Below are 14,319 nucleotides of genomic sequence, written 5' to 3'. Positions count from 1 at the left end.
TGCTGTTGTTCTCCATGGACTTCACAGTGTCCCAGAACTTTTTGGAGTTGGAGCTGCAGAATGCAAACTTCTGCCTGAAGAAGCTGGCCTTAGCTTTCCTGACTGACTGTGTGTATTGCTTTCTGACTTCCCTGAACAGTTGCATATCACAGGGACTATTCGATGCTATTGCAGTCCGCCACAGGATGTTTTTGTGCTGGTCGAGGGCAGTCAGGTCTGGAGTGAACCAAGGGCTGTATCTGTTCTTAGTTCTGCATTTTTTGAACGGAGCATGCTTATCTAAAATGGTGAGGAAGTTACTTTTAAAGAATGACCAGGCATCCTCAACTGACGGGATGAGGTCAATGTCCTTCCAGGATACCCGGGCCAGGTCGATTAGAAAGGCCTGCTCACAGAAGTGTTTTAGGGAGCGTTTGACAGTGATGAGGGGTGGTCGTTTGACAGCGGCTCCGTGGCGGATACAGGCAATGAGGCAGTGATCGCTGAGATCCTGGTTGAAGACAGCGGAGGTGTATTTGGAGGGCCAGTTGGTCAGGATGACGTCTATAAGGGTGCCCTTGTTTACAGAGTTTGGGTTGTACCTGGTGGGTTCCTTGATGATTTGCGTGAGATTGAGGGCATCTAGCTTAGATTGTAGGACTGCCGGGGTGTTAAGCATATCCCAGTTTAGGTCACCTAACAGAACAAACTCTGAAGCTAGATGGGGGCGATCAATTCACCAGTGGTGTCAGGGCACAGCTGGGAGCTGAGGGGGTGGGTAGCAGGCGGCAACAGTGAGAGTCTTGTTTCTGGAGAGAGTAATTTTCAAAATTAGTAGTTCGAACTGTTTGGGTATGGACCTGGAAAGTATGACATTACTTTGCAGGCTATCTTTGCAGTAGACTGCAACTCCTCCCCCTTTGGCAGTTCTATCTTGACGGAAGATGTTATAGTTGGGTATGGAAATCTCTGAATTTTTGGTGGCCTTCCTGAGCCAGGATTCAGACACGGCAAGGACATCAGGGTTAGCAGAGTGTGCTAAAGCAGTGAGTAAAACAAACTTAGGGAGGAGGCTTCTGATGTTGACATGCATGAAACCAAGGCTTTTTCAATCACAGAAGTTAACAAATGAGGGTGCCTGGGGACATGCAGGGCCTGGGTTTACCTCCACATCACCCGCGGAACAGAGAAGGAGTAGTATGAGGGTGCGGCTAAAGGCTATCAAAACTGGTCGCCTAGAGCGTTGGGGACAGAGAATAAGAGGAGCAGGTTTCTGGGCATGGTAGAATATATTCAGGGCATAATGCGCTGACAGGGGTATGGTGGGGTGCGGGTACAGCGGAGGTAAGCCCAGGCACTGGGTGATGATGAGAGAGGTTGTATCTCTGGACATGCTGGTTGTAATGGGTGAGGTCACCGCATGTGTGGGAGGTGGGACAAAGGAGGTAACAGGGGTATGCAGAGTGGATCTAGGGGCTCCATTGTGAACTAAAACAATGATAACTAACCTGAGCAACAGTATACAAGGCATATTAACATTTGAGAGAGACATACAGCGAGGCATACAGTGATCACAGGTGTTGAATTGGGAAAGCTAGCTAAAACAGTAGGTGAGACAACAACAGCTAATCAGCTAGCACAACAAACAGCAGGTAAAATGGCGTTGACTAGGCAACGGGGCCGACAGATAAAACAAACAAGCAGAATGGAGTACCGTGATTAATGGACAGTCCAGCGTGCATCAGCTATGTAGCCAAGAGATCAGTGTCCAGGGGGCAGCGGTGGATGGGCAGGGAAGCTGGACTGGCGAGTGTTATCCAGGTTTTAAAAAAACGAACAATGACTAAATAGCTTGTAGCTAGTTAGCTGGTTAGCGTCTGGAGGTTCTTGAGTGTGTTCTAAAAAATTAAAAATAATAGCAATTCCGCATCACATTGGGTGAGGCAGGTTTCCGGAAGGTATAAACAAATTAAAAATTGAAAAGTGATAGAGAGTAAATATGGGTCTAGTGAGTGTTTGGGACGCGGCGATTCAGACGGTTAGCAGGCCTGTGCTAACAAGCTAACAGTTCGTAGGCCCGGGCTAGACAAGGTAGCAGTTAGCGGACCAGAGCTAGACAAGCTAGCAGTTAGCAGGGCGAATTAGCAAGCAGGGAGATAGCGACGGCTAGAGAGTTAGCCTTTGGCGGACGTCGAGATGGGGTGAGTCTGTTTATTCCTCTTCATGCGGTGACATCGATAGACCGGTCGTGGGCCCGGGTATTGTAGCCCAGGAGTATGCTACAGGTGCTCTGGCCGGGCTAGCTTCAAGCTAAGTGGGTGGAAACGCTAGCTAGCTAGTTGTGAAGATCCAGCTGAAAAAATGTTCCGTTTGCGGTGGGAATCCGGGGATGAATCCGGGGATGAAAAATAAATAGGTCCGTTATGCTCTGGTTAGAGTCGCGTTGTTCAAACTGGCGAGAGCTTTCCGGGCTGAAGGTTAGCTGATGACCGGTTAGCTGAAGACCGCTAGCATAGCTGGTGGTTAGCTGGCTAGCTTCAGTTGAGGGGTTCCGGTTCCGAAGTAAATATAAATACTTTAGGAAAAATAGCTACATTGGGTGAGGCGGGTTGCAGGAGAGTATTTGGAAGCTTAGGTTTAGCAAAATGTTTTTAAAGAGATATGCGAAGAAAAATATGTAAATAAACAAAAAAGAAACGATATATACATGGGACATGACACGACAGGACGACTTACTGCTACGCCATCTTGGAGAGCACTATGGGCATGCTGTGGACCACGCGACTGTCCCATTATGGACCGTCTTCAAAGCAGGGGCCCATCCTGTCTCTGATTCACAGGAAAGACTCAACGGCAGCTTGCGATCGGAACAGATGGCAAGTAGGCAACTGTGTAAGCGAGCGACGGAAGCGCTTTCATATTGACAAATAATTGACAGACCATCCCTGAGCACGAGTACATTTCCTGATGAATAGTCACCTGTTAAATCATTGACACCTGTTAATGCTTTGCTTTTTTCAGAAGCCTGGTCCCAGATCTGTTTATACTGTCTTGCCATTGGTATGACAATGGCATAAGAAGTTGGCAAGAGAGCAGCACATCTGGGACCAGGCTACCTTTTTACACTATCCACTGGGGAAATGCTAAATGTCCTAAGGGCCCCTCTCCCTCCAGGGTGTTTCACCACCTGAGCCTGCTCTTTAATGCCTTAATTGACACCTCTCCAGCTCATCTCCACCCCTCTTCCTCAGCAAACAATCCACACTAAAAACAAATGAATTCAAAAAGCAGCACATGCACATTGCAAACCGTTTGACTCGACTGACGCTGATCACCTGAAACAAGATAGAGTACATGGAATAATAGATATGTGGCCCAAACACAGATAAGATTTTGATTTGCTTAATTTGTTTTTATTTTAGTAGTATTTACATTTACATTTAAGTCATTTAGCAGACGCTCTTATCCAGAGCGACTTACAAATTGGTGCATTCACCTTATGACATCCAGTGGAACAGCCACTTTACAATAGTGCATCTAAATCTTTTAAGGGGGGGGGGGGAAGGATTACTTTATCCTATCCTAGGTATTCCTTAAAGAGGTGGGGTTTCAGGTATGTATGAAAGCTGATAGTACCCAGAGTTGCTACATTTCATACTGAAATAGTTTGTATACTCTACGTCGTAACGTTGGTGCCTCTTCTAACTCCTTCATTGAGTATGTTTACATGCACACTAGTAACTCGATATTAAACTAAATATGGCAGTAGGCAGATTATGCAACAGTCATGTGAACACTTTGCTCTGCTTCTCTTAGTCGGTGTAAGGTCAAAATCAAAGTAAGCATACGCCGATTAAAACACCACATTTTTCTGAGCAATCTTTCAAATGATTAGCACATGTAAACTCCTTAATCTGCGTTCCAGATGTGTATTTGATCTGTGAATGTGCTAGCACCAGCCGAGCAGAGTCTCCCTCTTTAGCGCGAGTGAAGTGTGTTCGGGAACAACTGATCTTAGATGTGGTTTTCACATACAAACTTCATATGTCCGAACTGAGATCCCAAGTATGCTCCCCAAAAATAATATGTTCTCTGTGGTAGAATGTTCATTTTGATTGGCGATTTCCTGCATTTATCACGGTATATTATCAGGTAGCCAGATTTTAGATGTGTCCATGTAAATAGGATTAATAGGTAAATCGTTCTTCTTGCAAAGCATGGAAGTGTTTTAATCAAACTATTATATTAATCTGACCATCCACAATAATCGCATTATTGTGTGCATGTAACCATAGTCATTGACAGTGGGTTGAACTGGACCTGTAGTTCAATCTTTTTCACCAAGGTTTTCAGTTAGTTATTTTTCTTTTTTGGGGGGGGAATTCCGATCGCAATTAAAACAGCGTTCCAATTATTAGGTCTTCATCTGGTCATTACCTAAAATAAATGTCTCCTATTGGAAGGACACCATTACAATGGCGTTATCCATTTTAATAGAGGTGATTTTAGTGGGGCAGCCACACACCTAGAGCCGATGAGTAGGGTAACATGTTTGTAGAAACACATCAACACCTCCGATGGTATATCCCTCTACAGAGACCTTGTCAGGGGTAAGCTAGCTGTGACATCAAACCCCTACCGCTCTGTTCCAGGCAGCGATGCATTTATGGAATGATTATCATACTCATAATCATGTGGCCCCTTGTGTGTCTTGTATCCAGCCTCCCACTGGCCCTACTGGATGCCTGCTTCATTTGGCCCCACCACCGTGATGTGCATGGAAGCACACGTATTATCTCTTTCTCCCCAGATCCATCTATTGATAGATAGAAGTGTTTCCCCCTCTTTTGTGACAGGAGATCTTAATAATTAAATCGCTGCCGTTCCGCCGGGAGACTTCTTCTCCTGCTCGTCTGAGCTTGAATTTTAATTCGAGGCCTCAGCACAGCTCCTTGTTCTCATCATGAGAGAATCTCTCTCGATTTCTCTCGAATTTCTCCCTCTCCCTCTCTTCCTCTCTTTTTCTTTCTTTCTCTCTTTCTTTCTTTCTTTCTTTCTTTCTTTCTTTCACTTTATTTAGGCGCATTATTTTGTCATGTGCAATGTGTCTCTTCCACTCATTGTCTTGGAGATCTGGGGCGTCGGTGCAGATAGGGGAGAGATGCTGTTGAATTTAACATGAAGGGAATGTGAGCGACTGGTGCACCAGGTGGTTCCTCCGGATTTGTGTCTAAATGAGATTCAGTGTTTCAGCACTTTCTCAGTCGAGGGTTGAGGATTTGCTGACAACCCCCCCCCCCCTCCCCCACACACACCTTGTTTTACAGTACGAAGGGTTAACAAAATCTGTCAAGATGAAAGGCTAATATCAACTATGCACACCTATAGTAAATCTAGTCTAAACCAAGGTGTGCCAGGTCCTCACATCATTAGTAACCTTGCATGACACTGAAACATTTAATTGCCCTGGACTGAAAGCTATACTTGTCAGTTACTTTAGCATATGTGTTGCACACTGACTTTGCACAGCTTTTCTTTACCCATTTGCATGACTGGACAAACAAGCACACACAAAGATTTCCGGCTTCTCCTCTTCTTTGGTTTGGTATTTCCAAAGACCCTCCTCCCCACCCCTCCAAAACACGTGTTAGGGGCCACGTGTGGACCAGATGTGGGCCAGTAACAGCAAAAAGAAAAGATTAGCCCATTATCATCTAACCCGGCCCTGTTGCGTAACCATTGGACGAAGATGAGTTCTCCCGCTCTGAAAGAAATAGGGAGTGTTGTTTTTGTAACCCTACTTGTCTGTTGGGTCCAATTAGAAAATGAATGACTTGTCGGATTAATAAAGAAAGTCGAGAGGGCGGAATAGGAACGTTTAATGGAATGCAAATTGATTTCTGTGCCCACATCTCTTCCAAGCTAGGTGAAGATGTGAACCGAAGGCTGCCATCGAGGGAACATGCCTTTCTTCCGCCACCTACCTTTCATTAGGGCCGGCGGACGCAGATTAGTGTTCAGACCTGAGCCAGATCCTCTTACAGAGGTACCACTATGTCTTCTTCTACTGCGAACACGTAGCTGTCATCTATATCTAGCACTAATGAGGGTAGACATCTTGAGAGACACACATTTTCCCCTCATTTGTGATTTCTCAGTAACTGAACTCACATTTTGTGTGTTCTTTGCCAGACTGCGATGTCATCTCTTTTGTTCAACAAAGCGCCACAGTTTGGAAATCGCATGTACTATTGGGGTGGCTGTGTGTGTGATTTATAGAAAATAGCAATTGTTTCACTCTCACAACCACATTGGGCAAAACCACGCCATCATGAAAAAAAGAGAGCCCGTCTTAGAGTCTTTGAAGTGAAAAGATATTGAGATGTCCTCTTCAACAGACGAGACTGTACAGAAACTCATCCTAAAGACTAAGAGAAAGACAAAAGAAGCCCAAACACATCCACGTTGTGAAAGCCTGATCCAGCATCGCTAAATGTGTATCGCATGACTACCCCAGTGCCTTGTGGGTTACGAGCAGTACTGCTTGGCACCATTCGCATAGCATGGAGTCTGGAGAGTCCCCGGTCTGCTCCTTTTTCCTCTCATCTCGGAATATAATCCCAGGAAGAACTAACAGCCCTTTCATGGGTGTTGTCTCAGTGAGCAGCCTTCCCCCGTTCCCTCTTGTGAATGAAACACTACACTCATCTTTTTTGCTGCCCATCCCCAGGCCTAAAGCAACATACACATGAAAATGAATGCTTATTCCTGCAGCCCCAAAATCCCCCTGGATCTGCAAATTGCCTCAGATAACCCTCGATCCGATGAGGCATGTGATCGATATACCTTGTATGACCGTTATGCTTTTTTTTTGTCGTAAGACTTGTGTCAAAGAAATGTATTCTTGGCAAGATTGCCGATACATTACATTGCATGATAATGCAAATCCCATTGCTCCCTTAGTCAATGAACAGTCTCAGTTTAGAAGTGGCCTACATATCATGATGCATGTTTATAATGTGTCGGGTTTGAAGCACCTATTTCATCATGGTTATTTTCAGAGAAAGGATGAAGGATGGCTTAGATGTATCCCCCCCAGTTCTTGTTTGAGGGGTTTCGAGAATAATGTAAATTGGATGCAGAGAGTCTCTATGCTCCGCTCAGTATGACATCAGAGTAAAAAAGCAACAGAGAGAAAATGAGACAATAGAAAACAAAGCTTTAAGAAAAAAATGCAAACTGAAAAGACAAGTGTATGCAAATGCAGAGGATGTTTCCGAATCCTGTATGCCGCAGTTACTCAAGATTACTTCGCAATTACATTGGTGCGTATAGGATAACATCCCTCCGGACTATAGATGAATTACTTGAAAATATAGCATGTTTAGTATGACATGACTTGCAATCAACATTAAAACAAACAAATATTGTTTGAGGTTGGAAAACATCTCAATGTGAAGAGACTGGAGTGGCTGTATAGGACATTTAAAGTGTGTTGTGCTATACCGACCAGACATACAGTATATGGACTCCAAGTGTGCGCGTGTGTGTGTGTGTGTGTGTGTGTGTGTGTGTGTGTGTGTGTGTGTGTGTGTGTGTGTGTGTGTGTGTGTGTGTGTGTGTGTGTGTGTGTGTGTGTGTGTGTGTGTGTGTGTGTGTGTGTGTGTGTGTGTGTGTGTGTGTGTGTGTGTGTGTGTGTGTGTGTGTGTGTGTGTATAAGTCAGAGTGTTGGAGACAAGGGGAAGAGAGAGAGCGAGAAAAGGGTGCATGATTGTCCCAGGCTAATGGGAGCAGTCTTCTCTCTAGCTGACTGGAACCAATTAGAGTGGGTTTCCTGCTTTGGCACTGGGCCTCTTCCCAGCTTTTTTCCCTCAGCCCAACTCCTCCAAACATCCCCCTAAACATCGCTGATCTCATCACTCTGTCACTCGCTCTGTCGCTCTTGTGACAGTAGATACATAACAAGTCTGAGCCCTTTACCCAATAGACTAAACTGGTTATAATGATTACAACCACATTACAACCAGTTTGTAAGTCAGTTTGTATCGCAGTTTGTAACACTTTGTCTGCAGGATACCATCTTCACTCACTAAAAATAGGTCTTCTCACTCCTGAATTTCTAAAAAGAGTAGCCTGGAGAGTCACACAACATGTAATTAACTAAATCACGCCGTGTGTCCGGAGAACTGCATTTGTTTTGACCTCATATTTTATTGAAGAATGATAATACATTTCATTTTGACATTGTCAGCTGTAAGCCTGACTAGAGTTTCCTGTGACGACAAAGCTTGTTTTGCTTCACTACATAACTCTTTCTGAACATACATTTCCGATTACAGTACTCCAATCTTTGTCAGATTATTTTCTCACATCTGCCCCATCCTCCGTGCTCCTGGACAGGTCTGTTTTTCTCCCTTTGGAAGAAGCCTCTGTGAATAACCCACAGCCGGGTGTCTCACTGTAAACAAAATTCTGCAGGGCAATAAAAATGGAGACTGCTACGATAAAAAGCAATTGTTGTGTATGTTTGGATCACTGTTCTCTTCCTGCGCTCGCTGAATTATTGAACACCTGTGCGTTTGGTGGAAATGTCAGATGCTCTTTTTGCTGAGACAGAGGGGGGAGGAGGAGGGAGAGAAAGAGAGGGGAAACAAGAGAAGCTATGCGTAAACCATCCGCCATCAAAAAAATGCCTTTTCTAACAGGGCGTCATAGCTGATCATTGATTATTTTCAATGGGCTTGGACCCTGAATAATTTATTTCTCCATTATCAAGTCGGAATCGCCTCAGGAAATGTCCCTCCTCTCCCGTATAGTTTTGGACTGCTTGCTATTATCATTATATTTATCATTGATTCACAGTTCTGGTTTGGAGCTAATTCCATTAGCTCATTAATTTGCATTTCTACGTGAAGTATTGTCCTCTGTTGACATGTCGAGTCAATGATGGAGTCTCCCTCCATCATTGAGAAGGACAGTGGGAAAACTCAGAGCTTCTTTTGGCTGTGTGTGTGTGCGTGTGCGCGCGTGTGTGTGTGTGTGTCTGTGTGTGTGCGTGTGCGTGTGTGTGTGTGTGTGTGTGCGACATGTGAAGCAAGCATATGTGTCCCAGTGGCAATCACTGGTGGCCTAAATTTGTCAGGGTTGATATTTGCGAAGCTGCCCATAGTAGCTCTCTGGCTGAGAGGGTTAGGGACAGCACCAGCCAGACGAAGCCTACACCAGCTAGCTGTGCTGGAATCCATAGGCTAGTGAGGGGGGCTGGAAAACTGCGTCCCGTGTTTCTGCTGCCACTTTAAGGGGGGAAGGAAAAACATTTCCAGCCTATTAATAACCAACTCAACTAGTTATTTTCTGTGTTTTCTCTCCTCTGCTCTCTTCCCCGTATTAAGTCATGTATTTTCTCCTTGTGTTTCCCTATAAAGAGGATGTCGGCCCGATAGACCAATTATCTCTTTCCTCTAAATTATATTTTCTAATCTGTCAGTCACCTCCCGATGATGTTCCCCGGAGATCACGCTCTCTCAGGCTACTGCTATTCTTAGCGTGGCAGCCCGCGAGGGGGGGGGGAGTTATCTGTGAAACAAGGTTGCCCTTTCAGAGAGTAGAGTACCGGGAGCAAGAGACACTGCCTGCGCAGCCCCTGCCACCGTATAGAACACTGTAAAGTCGCGAAAGATGGAAAAACGTAATCTATTCTCCTGTCCGCTGGAGAGAAGTGAAAGGCAAGAGTGTATCTCCCGTTTATGGGTCTGAAGGGTTTCCTGATTAAACGTAGCTAAGGCCCAGGCTCCATCTCAACCCGGCCCGAGTGTTGCCGCCGCTGCGTCAGTGTAGTTGCAGCGTCTCATCTTTAGTGGACGTCTGTAGTGTCAGGGGAAAGAGCTTGCCTCTGTTTTCACAGTAATGAGCAGCAATCGTCTGCACCGTTTTAGAAAATGAGCCCCCGTTGTTGTTATGTTGAGTGGCAACTTCAATGTTGTTACTCCGTGACACTTCACAGGCATAGTCTGAAGTCTCTGCTGTAGCCTTGACAAATGAAGAGTTAATTGTCTTGTGTAGTCTCACTGAACTGGTAGTAGGAAGTATAAACAGCTTTCTGACGCCCAGTGTTTGCATATTACATGACATTTTAGACATTCTTATCCAGAGCGTCTTACAGTTAGTGCTTAAGATACTGTGGCTAGGTGGGACAACCTATTATCACAGTTATAGTAAGTACATTTTCCCTCAATAAATCAGTGGAGTTAGAGAGTCAAGTGCGAGTGTTAGTTCACGAAAGGCATCCCTTTTAAAGTCAGTTAAGAACAAATTTAGGCCACACGCACATATTCTTATTTTCAATGACGGCCTGGGAACATTGGGTTAACTGCCTGTTCAGGGGCAGAACGACAGATTTGTACCTTGTCAGATCGGGGGTTTGAACTCACAACCTTCCAGTTACTAGTCCAACGCTCTAACCACTAGGCTACGCTGCCGCCCCTTTTGAGGGGGTTGGGTGCCGTGAGGCTTTTGACATGCGCCCTTAGTCACCACTTCTCTGTTTGCATTATTATCTCTGCAGCAGTAGACACCAGATGTGTCGTCCTGACAGTGGGACTATGCTGGTATGAAGCCGATTCTAAATAGGCTTTTCTAGGGGATCCCATGGGGTTTGGGCTGTGGAATCCCAAGGCTCTGTCTTTCAGAAGTCTTCTCTCAGACATTTTGTGTTAGCTAGGTGCTCTGGGGCACAATACAAAATCTCAGCCGTTGGTTTCAATGAGCCCTGAAATATGGAAATGACAAAAGGCACACGATTAGCCTTTTAATGCTACTGTTGTTCATGTCTTTTTCCTTCGCTGTACTCTGAAGATCGTCATTTCTGTTCCCCCGAGAGAGAGTGGCGTGTGTGAGTGGCGTTCGTGTGCGTGCATGTGTGCGCAATCCAGTATCTTGACTACTGTAGGCTAGTCCTAACTACTGTGGTCCCATGTAGTTCCGTTGGCAGAGCATGGAGCTTGCGATGTCAGTGTTGTGGGTTCAATTCCCATGTTGGTCCATTCTGGAAGAATGTATGCCCTCAATACTGTAAGTTGCTCTGGGTGAATGTGTAAGGTCTTTTCATGCCTATCAGGAATAGGGGGGCATGTGACAATTGAATAGTGTTAAGCATCGTATGATCTAATTGGGATTGTCAATGTGGATGTCACTGAAGAGGTCAAACATAGCTCTTGCATTTAGTTTTTTTTTGTGTGTTCATTACTCTGCACTACAGATTTCCAAAATTCAATGTATTTTTGAATCATGTTCGTGAAGTTTAAATTCCTAAATCGACTACGATTCCGTGACTTACAACCTCCCTTGAGCTCTCTGTCCTCCTAACCATGTTCCCTCTCTAGTTCTCTCTCAACAGGATGCAGAAGCACAACCACTGTTACCACATCACCTACCGCCACATGGAGAGAACCCTAACCCAGGAGGAGGTGCGCTTTCTCAACATCGCCATAGAGCACACTGCCGAGCAGGAACGTGTTTTGTGAGAGCGATTTTCTCTTTTAAATTGTTTGTTTCTGTGTGCCCTACGGAACATAAGCATGAGGACGGCTGTTATGGTGACCGTATTACACCCACACAAGAGGTCACGAGTCATGACCGCAATCAAATTCCACATGACCATAGTATAGTGCCTTCAGAAAGTATTCAGACCCCTTGACCTTTTCCACATTTTGTTACATTACAGCCTTATTCTAAAATGGATAAAATAATTGTTTTTTCGTCAGCAATCTATACAAAATACCCCATAACGAAGCCAAAAAAGGTCTGGTGATTTTTTTACAAATTTATGAAAAATTAAAAACACAAATACCTAATTAAATCATTGTTATGTTGGCCTCCCGGGTGGCGCAGTGGTTAAGGGCGCTTTACTGCAGCGCCAGCCCAGGCTCTGTTGTAACCGGCCGCGACCGGGATGTCTGTGGGGCGACGCACAATTGGCCTAGCGTCATCTAGGCTAGGGAGGGCTTGGCCGGTGGGGAAGTCCTTGTCTCATCGCGCACCAGCGACTCCTGTGGCGGGCCGGGCACAGTGCACGCTAACCAAGGTTGCCAGATGCATGGTGTTTCCTCTGACACATTGGTGCGGCTGGCTTCCGGGTTGGATGCACGCTGTGTTAAGAAGCAGTGGTTGGTTGGGTTGTGTATCGGAGGACGCATGACTTTAAACCTTCATCTACTAGCTACTAAAACAATTGGATACCACGAAATTGGGTAGAGAAATGGGTAAAAAAAATAATTTAATTTAAATAAATGTTATTAATAATTGTTGTTTTTTCCCCTCATCGGCTCACAATACATCATAATGAGCTCGGGGATTTGAACTTCCAACCTTTCGGTTAACTAGTCCAACGCTCTAACCGCTAGGCTACCCTGCCGCCCCAATCATGTACAATCAATTGATTTTACCACGGGTGGACTCCAATCAAGTTGTAGAAACATCTCAAGGATGATCAACGGAAACAGGATACACCAGAGCTCAATTTCGAGTCTCATAGCAAAGGGTCTGAATACTTATGTAAATAAGGTTTTTCTGTTTTTATTTTTATAACATTTGCAAAAAAAGATTAAAAAAAAGGTTTTTGCTTTGTCATTATGGGGTATTGCGTGTCAATTGATGAAGAAAAGGATAACGTAACAAAATGTGATAACAGTAATTTTACTGTTCGTTTGGCCTTCTCGTCTTGTTGGGTGACGAAAGTAAATGTGGACAGTTCTTCCAACATCTTCAATATACCCTGTCCGAATTCAATAAGGACGTGCCGTTGCTTCTCAAATGTGTCTGTCTTCACTTGTAGCCTGTAATAAGAACCTGAGATGCTGTGAGAAGGACCCAGTCACGTGACTGGCTAATAAGGAAGGAGGAGGATTGGCTAATAAGAATTGAAATATCTGAAAGAGCCATGTGAGTGAGAGGTGCTTTGGAGCACGCAGCCATGGGAGGGGAATTCTAATTATTATATTCAGCCCAAGGGCACAATGGCCACTGTCCGCAATAGGCATGGATTTTTTTTTAGGGGGCATTATGACCACACAAATGGGATGCCACTGATGAAGTGTGTGCAGCCTTCGCAAAAAAAAAAAACGAAATAGAGCTCGTGTCTTTTTTTAGATCATCATAAGAGTCGCATCATGCAGCCTTAGAATGTATTCAAAATCTTACCACAACATTTGTATCACAACTAACATTGCATAAATATGTCTAAATTAAGCAAGTAGGAGGACCTGTTTCTTTTTTTCTATATCTTCTTTATCACCCTCCAACCCTACCACCCCTCCCACAATTGGAGCAAACTAGTGAACAACACCAGTTTATACATACTATATACATTTTATGGACACAGTCTATTTGACAATAGTTCTATTATGTTTGTTTTTACTCCTGTCCTTCCTCTAGCCTCAACCTCTTCCATCTATTTCTGATCTGTCTCTTAACACCATCCATATTGGATTTCTATTTGTCATATATTTTTCAACTGTGCTGTGATGTTCCAAAACAGTTCTGAACCTTTCTATTCTCATTGTTTCTACGAATTGAAAATATATTTTTTTGCTAAAAGTATTATAATATTATTGATCGATTGAGTATGACTTTTCAGATCGCCCAGTAGAGCTATCTGCAGGGTTAGCTCCAGGTAACTATTGCAATTTTTCAGCCATTCGTGGACCTGTGACCAAAAAACAAGCTACATATGGACAGTACCAAAACAAATGAGGACCATGTGTACTCCCTCAAATCGTTTGGAGAAAATGTCCTTTCTATTTTATTCAGCTATGTTCAATATTCAATGTTCAATATTCAATATTCAATGTTCAATGTTCAATATTGTTCAATGTTCAATATTCAATATTTTATTCAGCTATGTTCAATTGTATATGTAAAAAATTATGTAAAATCATTCCACAGAATTCTAAGCAAATCTTATCTGCTAAATGAACTAGTGTAGCCCACAGTCATATGGCATAGCCAGATCAGGGCCTAACATAAGCACAACTCAGAATATGCTATTCGGTTCTTCTGAAATTGACTACATTTTCTTCATATCATGTTTCCTTAAACCTGTCTAAAATAAATATTGGATTTAATGTGATGGTGTAGGCTATATTAAATGGATATATTAGACTTTTAAAAATGTAGATGTTCCATAGGTCTGCGTCAGTGGCTTGTAAGTTATGCGTGGAAACCAGGAGATGCTGAATGAGTTTATGTTAATTTTACAATCAATTACCGTGAGACTGGCAGTTATTTGCTTGACAATCACCGGCTGACAAAATTTTATGACCCCCACAGCACTAAGCATGAGCT

The 14,319-nt window shown here is 43.9% G+C and overlaps 1 pseudogene; it reads left to right on the top strand.

Moving 5' to 3' along the window:
* LOC118382934 (phenylalanine--tRNA ligase, mitochondrial-like) overlaps positions 1–13,630 on the top strand; it is a 117,611-nt pseudogene extending 103,981 nt beyond the window's left edge.
* The last annotated feature ends 689 nt before the right edge of the window (positions 13,631–14,319 follow it).

The sequence above is a fragment of the Oncorhynchus keta genome, chromosome 4 (assembly GCF_023373465.1).
Source record: "Oncorhynchus keta strain PuntledgeMale-10-30-2019 chromosome 4, Oket_V2, whole genome shotgun sequence".
NCBI lineage: Eukaryota > Metazoa > Chordata > Actinopteri > Salmoniformes > Salmonidae > Oncorhynchus > Oncorhynchus keta.
This window is presented reverse-complemented; position numbering and strand designations above follow the sequence as displayed.